We start from the raw sequence: 7649 nt of genomic DNA on the forward strand, positions 1-7649 counted from the left end.
CTCCCCTCGAGACCCTCACCACAAGCATGGTGTGTCGTGTTTCTTGTCCCCCCTGTTTGTCACGTTCTGTGTCACGGGTGTCTGCACACATTTGTGCCGGAGCTGCTCTGCCCTGCCGCATAGCCTGGTGCAATAGGAGAAGTCTTGGAGACCTGGAATTTGTAATGTGGGATGTTGTTGGACTCTAGATGGGGTTTGTAGACGGACAGAGGATATCTGGAGCTCTTCCGTTACCCTGCAACAGTGTGACTCTTGTCCTAACTTTTTTTTCAGATTCAGATGGATTAAATCTGTGCCAGAGGGCCCCATCCCAGGTGAGGGGATTGCCCCTGAGCAGGTGAGGCCCCATGTGTCGCTGCAGCAGAAGTGTATGTGGTGACTGTGTTACAGCTCTGTTCTTTGTCTTTCTTTTAGGAAGTCAATCTGGATACCAGCAGCCAAGGTGAGCAGCGGAGAGAAGTGGGTGTTATTGCTCAGCTCTCAAGCACAACAATTTCTCAGCAGATTCATCATGTCTCAAGAGGGATCTGCCCACTGTCAAGGATGATGTTTGAGATGGAGGCTTCAGGTGAGTTGAGGATTGTGACTGGAAGAGGGAGGGTGAGCAGGTATCCAGTTAGGAGTTCTTGGGAGGGGGTTTGCAATCAGCAGGGTGAGAAAGGGTGTTTATCTGTTTACTTGAGGGTCCCCCCACACAAGGCTTCTCAGAAGCCTAGCAGGGCCATTGCCATGTCTTACAGCACACAAGGTGCAGCACTGCACTCACAGCAATGCCATTTAACTTTGCCTTTCTCTAACCCAGGTGCCACGCCTAATGAAGGCCACAGCCTTGGTATCAGGATGAAGCTGGAGGCTGAAGGAGCCAGGCCCACTCAGGAGAGGGCAAGTAGCTGCCTTGATGGGATTTGTCCCACATAACTCTGGACTCACACTTTGGTTTTTGTTTTCTTTATTGCAGCTGACCGAGAGGCTCACAGGCCATCACAGAGCCCTCCAAGGCAGACTCATTTCAGGTGCAATGTGGATTCCCATCACCGATCACCCAAAAGATAAGTCGAGGGCCATGGCCTGGAGATGGGACGATGGGAGAGTAGAGGGTTGGGAGTTCTTGCGCCAGATTTAAAAATTGGCAGTGGGAAAAGCAATCTTCTCCAAGGGCCTCTTAGGACAGCTAAAGGGAGAGGCTCTAGTTTTGATGGCAGCTTTCAGGCGGGCAGTGCAGAACAGCTCCGGTCTGTCTGGTGTTGTCCAGTGTGCCGTGTTTCCTGGTGTGTCTTTGGGGTCCCTTTTGCCTTCTCCCCTCGAGGCCCTCACCACAAGCATGATGTGTCGTGTTTCTTGTCCCCCTGTTTTCGCGTTCTGTGTCACGGGTGTCTGCACACGTTTGTGCCGGAGCTGTTCTTCCCTGCCCATGGCCTGCTGCAGTAGGACCAGCCTTGGGGAGTTGAAATATGTAATTAGGGCTGTACTGGCGCTCTAGATGCTATTCCTAGGTTGGCATAAGGTGTTTGCAGCTTGTGAGTTATCCTGGTCGTGTTTGACATATGTTCTAACTTTCTTTCAGGTGCAAATGCATTGCATCCATGGCAGAGGGTCAGGGTTAGGAGGTGCCAGGCCTTCTTAGGAGCACTGTGAGTTGCAGAGTGGTGGGGTTTTGGCCGCTGCGGTGCCAGGATCAGGCACTCATGTTTGGTTTTCTTTAATCTAGCTGTCTGAGAGACACCAGCGTGGTGCCAGCAGGACCTTCCCAGCTGACGAAGTGGCCTTTCTTTGCACCAGAGACAGACTGGCATCCCCAGATGTCGGAGAGATAAGTAGAGGGCTACGACCCACAGAGGCCATGAAGTTATGGTGCTGGTTTGGGAAGTACTGGGAGGGGTTTTTGAGTCCAATTTGGAGGTGGGGGCTGTTCGTGAAGTGGCCGCTTAGGCCCCATAAAAGCAAAGTCTCACTTTTGATCACAGTGCTGAGGTGTGCAGGGCAGAGCAGTCCCGGTGTGTCTCATGTCACTTGTCTATTGTGCATTATGTGTTGTTTGTGTATCCAATGTCTTTTACCTTAGGGGGGCCTGTCAGAAACCTTGGCATCATTGTTAGCATCTCTGATCTCTGCATTCCCTGGCCTGGCACCCAGGCCATAGCTGTGATTCTGATGCCTGTCTGAGCTCCCCAGTCAAAAGTTCTCTCTTTGGAAGCATCCCGTCTGGTTTCTTGTCAGGTCTTGTTCTGAGCTGTATGGACAGCTATGCCCCACCTGGATCCATTGTGGTGGATTAGGACTTGTAATATTACGAGGTTAGGTAGAGGATTCTGATTGTAGGATTCCTGGGCATCCATCTTTGCTGTCCTTGGAATAAAACATTCAGTTAGTATCTTCTTCCTCCAGGGTTTTCTGAGCCTAATCAGCTCACCATCGGTCTCAGCTCGGTCATCTTGTTGTGCATTCTCTCAGTCCTTGCAGCCATTTTCCTTGCCGAGAGATTTCTGTTCCTGTTGTGTCCCCGTTGTCTGTCCTGTGTCACGGGTGTCAGCACTCATTTGTGCCGGAGCTGCTCTGCCCTGCCGCATAGCCTGGTGCAATAGGAGAAGGCCTGGGGACTTGGAATGTGTAATGTGGGGTGTAGTTGGACTCTAGATGGGATCTGTTGATGGACACAGGATATCTGGAGCTCATCAGTTATCCAGCAACAGTGTGACTCTTGTCCTAACTTTTTTTCCAGATTCAGATGGGTTAAATTTGACCAGGGGGCCCCTTGCGGGTGAGGGGATTGCCCCGAGCAGGTGAGGCCCCATTTGTCTCTGCAGCAGAAGTGTATATGGTGACTGTGTTAGAGCTCTGTTCTTTGTCTTTCTTTTTAGGAAGTAACTCTGGATACCAGCAGCCAAAGTGAGCAGTGGAGAGAAGTGGTTGTTATTGCTCAGCTCTGAAGCACAACAATTTTTCAGCAGATTGATCATGTCACAAGAGGGATCTGCCCAGTGTCAAGGATGATGTTTGAGCTTGAGGCTTCAGGTGTGTTGAGGATTGTGACTGGGAGAGGGAGGGTGAGCAGGTATCCAGTTAGGAGTTATTGGGAGAGGGTTTGCAGGCATCAGGGTGAGAGAGGGTGTTTATTTGAGGGCCCCTCCCAAGGCTTCTGAGAAGCCTAGCAGGGGCATTGCCATGTCTTACAGCATACAGTCATCCACTGCACTCACAGCAATGCCATTTAACTTTGCCTTTCTCTAACCCAGGTGCCACTGCTAATGAAGGCCACAGCCTTGGAATCAGGATGAAGCTGGAGGCGGAAGGAGCCAGGCCCACTCAGGAGAGGGCAAGTAGCTGTCTTCATGGGATTTGTCCCACATAACTCTGGACTCACACTTTGCTTTTGGTTTTCTTTTTTGTAGCTGACCAAGAGGGTCACAGGCGATCACAGAGCCCTCCAAGGCAGACTCATTTCAGGTGCAATGTGGATTCCCATCACCGATCATCAAAAAGATAAGTCAGGGGCTACGGCCTGGAGATGGGAGAGTAGCAGGTTGGGAGTTCTTGGGACAGATTTAAAAATGAGCAGAGGGAAAAGCAATCTTCTCCAAGGGCCTCTTAGGACAGCTAAAGGGAGAGGCTCTAGTTTTGATGGCAGCTTTCAGGTGGGCAGTGCAGAACAGCTCCGGTCTGTGTCCTGTTTTCCGGTTTGCTGTGTTTCCTAGTGTGTCTTTGGGGTCCCTTTTGCCTTCTCCCCTCGAGACCCTCACCACAAGCATGATGTGTCGTGTTTCTTGTCCCCCCTGTTTGTCACGTTCTGTGTCACGGGTGTCTGCACACATTTGTGCCGGAGCTGCTCTGCCCTGCCGCATAGCCTGCTGCAATAGGAGAAGTCTTGGAGACCTGGAATTTGTAATGTGGGATGTTGTTGGACTCTAGATGGGTTTGTAGACGGACAGAGAATATCTGGAGCTCTTCCGTTACCCTGCAACAGTGTGACTCTTGTCCTAACTTTTTTTTCAGATTAAGATGGATTAAATCTGTGCCAGAGGGCCCCATCCCAGGTGAGGGGATTGCCCCTGAGCAGGTGAGGCCCCATGTGTCTCTGCAGCAGAAGTGTATGTGGTGACTGTGTTACAGCTCTGTTCTTTGTCTTTCTTTTAGGAAGTCAATCTGGATACCAGCAGCCAAGGTGAGCAGCAGAGAGAAGTGGGTGTTATTGCTCAGCTCTCAAGCACAACAATTTCTCAGCAGATTCATCATGTCTCAAGAGGGATCTGCCCACTGTCAAGGATGATGTTTGAGATGGAGGCTTCAGGTGAGTTGAGGATTGTGACTGGAAGAGGGAGGGTGAGCAGGTATCCAGTTAGGAGTTCTTGGGAGGGGGTTTGCAATCAGCAGGGTGAGAAAGGGTGTTTATCTGTTTACTTGAGGGTCCCCCCACACAAGGCTTCTCAGAAGCCTAGCAGAGGCATTGCCATGTCTTACAGCACACAAGGTGCAGCACTGCACTCACAGCAATGCCATTTAACTTTGCCTTTCTCTAACCCAGGTGCCACGCCTAATAAAGGCCACAGCCTTGGAATCAGGATGAAGCTGGAGGCTGAAGGAGCCAGGCCCACTCAGGAGAGGGCAAGTAGCTGCCTTGATGGGATTTGTCCCACATAACTCTGGACTCACACTTTGGTTTTTGTTTCCTTTATTGCAGCTGACCGAGAGGCTCACAGGCCATCACAGAGCCCTCCAAGGCAGACTCATTTCAGGTGCAATGTGGATTCCCATCACCGATCACCCAAAAGATAAGTCGAGGGCCATGGCCTGGAGATGGGACGATGGGAGAGTAGAGGGTTGGGAGTTCTTGCGCCGGATTTAAAAATTGGCAGTGGGAAAAGCAATCTTCTCCAAGGGTCTCTTAGGACAGCTAAAGGGAGAGGCTCTAGTTTTGATGGCAGCTTTCAGGCGGGCAGTGCAGAACAGCTCCGGTCTGTCTGGTGTTGTCCGGTGTGCCGTGTTACCTGGTGTGTCTTTGGGGTCCCTTTTGCCTTCTCCCCTCGAGGCCCTCACCACAAGCATGATGTGTCGTGTTTCTTGTCCCCCTGTTTTCACGTTCTGTGTCACGGGTGTCTGCACACATTTGTGCCGGAGCTGTTGTTCCCTGCCCATGGCCTGCTGCAGTAGGACAAGCCTTGGGGAGTTGAAATTTGTAATGTGGGCTGTACTTGGGCTCTAGATGCTATTCCTAGGTTGATATAAGGTGTTTGCAGCTTGTGGGTTATCCTGGTCGTGTTTGACATATGTTCTAACTTTCTTTCAGGTGCAGAGGCATTGCATCCATGGCAGAGGGTCAGGGTTAGGAGGTGCCAGGCCTTCTTGGGTGCTCAGAGTGTAGCAGAGTGGTGGGGTTTTGGCCGCTGCGGTGCCAAGATCAGGCACTGATGTTTGGTTTTCTTTAATCTAGCTGTCTGAGAGACACCAGTGTGGTGCCAGCAGGACCTTCCCAGCTGGCGAGGTGGCCTTTCTTTGCACCTGACAGGGACCAGCATCCACAGATGGCTTAGAGCTAAGTAGAGGGCTGTGACCCACAGTGGGGGTGAAGGCATGGTGCTGGTTTGGGAATTACTGGGAGGGATTTTGAGTCCAATTTGGAGGTGAGGGGTGTTCATGAAGTGGCCCCTTAGGCCCCATAAAAGCCAAGTCTCACTTTTGTTGACAGTGCTGAGGTGTGCAGCAGGGCAGAGCGGTCCCGGTGTGTCTCTTGTCTGTTGTGTATTATGTGTTGTTTGTTTATCCCATGTCTTTTACCTTAGGGGGGCCTGTCAGAAACCTTGGCATCATTGTTAGCATCTGTGTTCTCTGCATTCCCTGTCCTGGCACCCAGGCCACAGAACTTTTGACTTGGGAGCTCAGTCAGGCATCAGACTCTCTTCTGTCTTTGGAAGCATCCTATCTGGTTTCTTGTCAGGTCTTGTTCTGAGCTGTCTGGACAGCTATGCCCCACCTGGATCCATTGTGGTGGATTAGGACTTGTAATATTACGAGGTTAGGTAGAGGATTCTGACTGTAGGATTCCTAGGCATCCATCTTTGCTGTCCTTGGAATAAATCATTCAGTTAGCATCTTCTTCCTCCTGGGTTCTCTGAGCCTCATCAGCTCACCATCGGTCTCAGTTCGGTCATCTTGTTGTGCATTCTCTCAGTCCTTGCAGCCATTTTCCTTGCCGAGAGATTTCTGTTCCTGTTGTGTCCCCGTTGTCTGTCACGTCCTGTCCTGTGTCACGGGTGTCAGCACTCATTTGTGCCGGAGCTGCTCTGCCCTGCCGCATAGCCTGGTGCAATAGGAGAAGTCCCGGGGACTTGAAGTCAGCAATGTGGGGTGTAGTTGGACTCTAGATGGGGTTTGTAGATGGACAGAGAATATCTGGAGCTCTTCCGTTACCCTGCAACAGTGTGACTCTTGTCCTAACTTTTTTTTCAGATTCAGATGGATTAAATCTGTGCCAGAGGGCCCCATCACGGGTGAGGGGATTGCCCCTGAGCAGGTGAGGCCCCATTTGTCTCTGCAGCAGAAGTGTATGTGGTGACTGTGTTACAGCTCTGTTCTTTGTCTTTCTTTTAGGAAGTCAATCTGGATACCAGCAGCCAAGGTGAGCAGTGGAGAGAAGTGGTTGTTATTGCTCAGCTCTCAAGCACAACAATTTCTCAGCAGATTGATCATGTCTCAAGAGGGATCTGCCCAGTGTCAAGGATGATGTTTGAGATTGAGGCTTCAGGTGAGTTGAGGATTGTGACTGGGAGAGGGAGGTTGAGCAGGTATCCAGTTATGAGTTCTTGGGTGGGGGTTTGCAGGCAGCAGGGTAAGAAAGGGTGTTTATCTGTTTACTTGAGGGTCCCCCCACACAAGGCTTCTCAGAAGCCTAGCAGGGGCATTGCCATGTCTTACAGCACACAAGGTGCAGCACTACACTCACAGGAATGCCATTTAACTTTGCCTTTCTCTAACCCAGGTGCCACTGCTAATGAAGGCCACAGCCTTGGAATCAGGATGAAGCTGGAGCCTGAAGGAGCCAGGCACACTCAGGAAATGGCAAGTAGCTGCCTTGCTGGGATTTGGCCCCCATAACTCTGGACTCACACTTTGCTTTTGGTTTCCTTTATTGCAGCTGACCGAGAGGCTCACAGGCCATCACAGAGCCCTCCAAGGCAGACTCATTTCAGGTGCAATGTGGATTCCCATCACCGATCACCCAAAAGATAAGTCGGGGGCCACGGCCTGGAGATGGGACGATGGGAGAGTATCTGGTTGGGAGTTCTTGCGCCAGATTTAAAAATTGGCAGTGGGAAAAGCCGTCTTCTCCAAGGGCCTCTTAGGACAGCTAAAGGGAGAGGCTCTAGTTTTGATGGCAGCTTTCAGGCGGGCAGTGCAGAACAGCTCCGGTCTGTCTGTTGTTGTCCGGTGTGCCGTGTTACCTGGTGTGTCTTTGGGGTCCCTTTTGCCTTCTCCCCTCGAGGCCCTCACCACAAGCATGATGTGTCGTGTTTCTTGTCCCCCTGTTTTCACGTTCTGTGTCACGGGTGTCTGCACACATTTGTGCCGGAGCTGTTGTTCCCTGCCCATGGCCTGCTGCAGTAGGACAAGCCTTGGGGAGTTGAAATTTGTAATGTGGGCTGTACTTGGGCTCTAGA

The sequence above is a fragment of the Melozone crissalis genome, unplaced genomic scaffold (genome assembly GCF_028551555.1).
Source record: "Melozone crissalis strain CALT ecotype California unplaced genomic scaffold, PUWL_Pcris_2 ptg000428l_1, whole genome shotgun sequence".
In the NCBI taxonomy this organism is placed as follows: domain Eukaryota; kingdom Metazoa; phylum Chordata; class Aves; order Passeriformes; family Passerellidae; genus Melozone; species Melozone crissalis.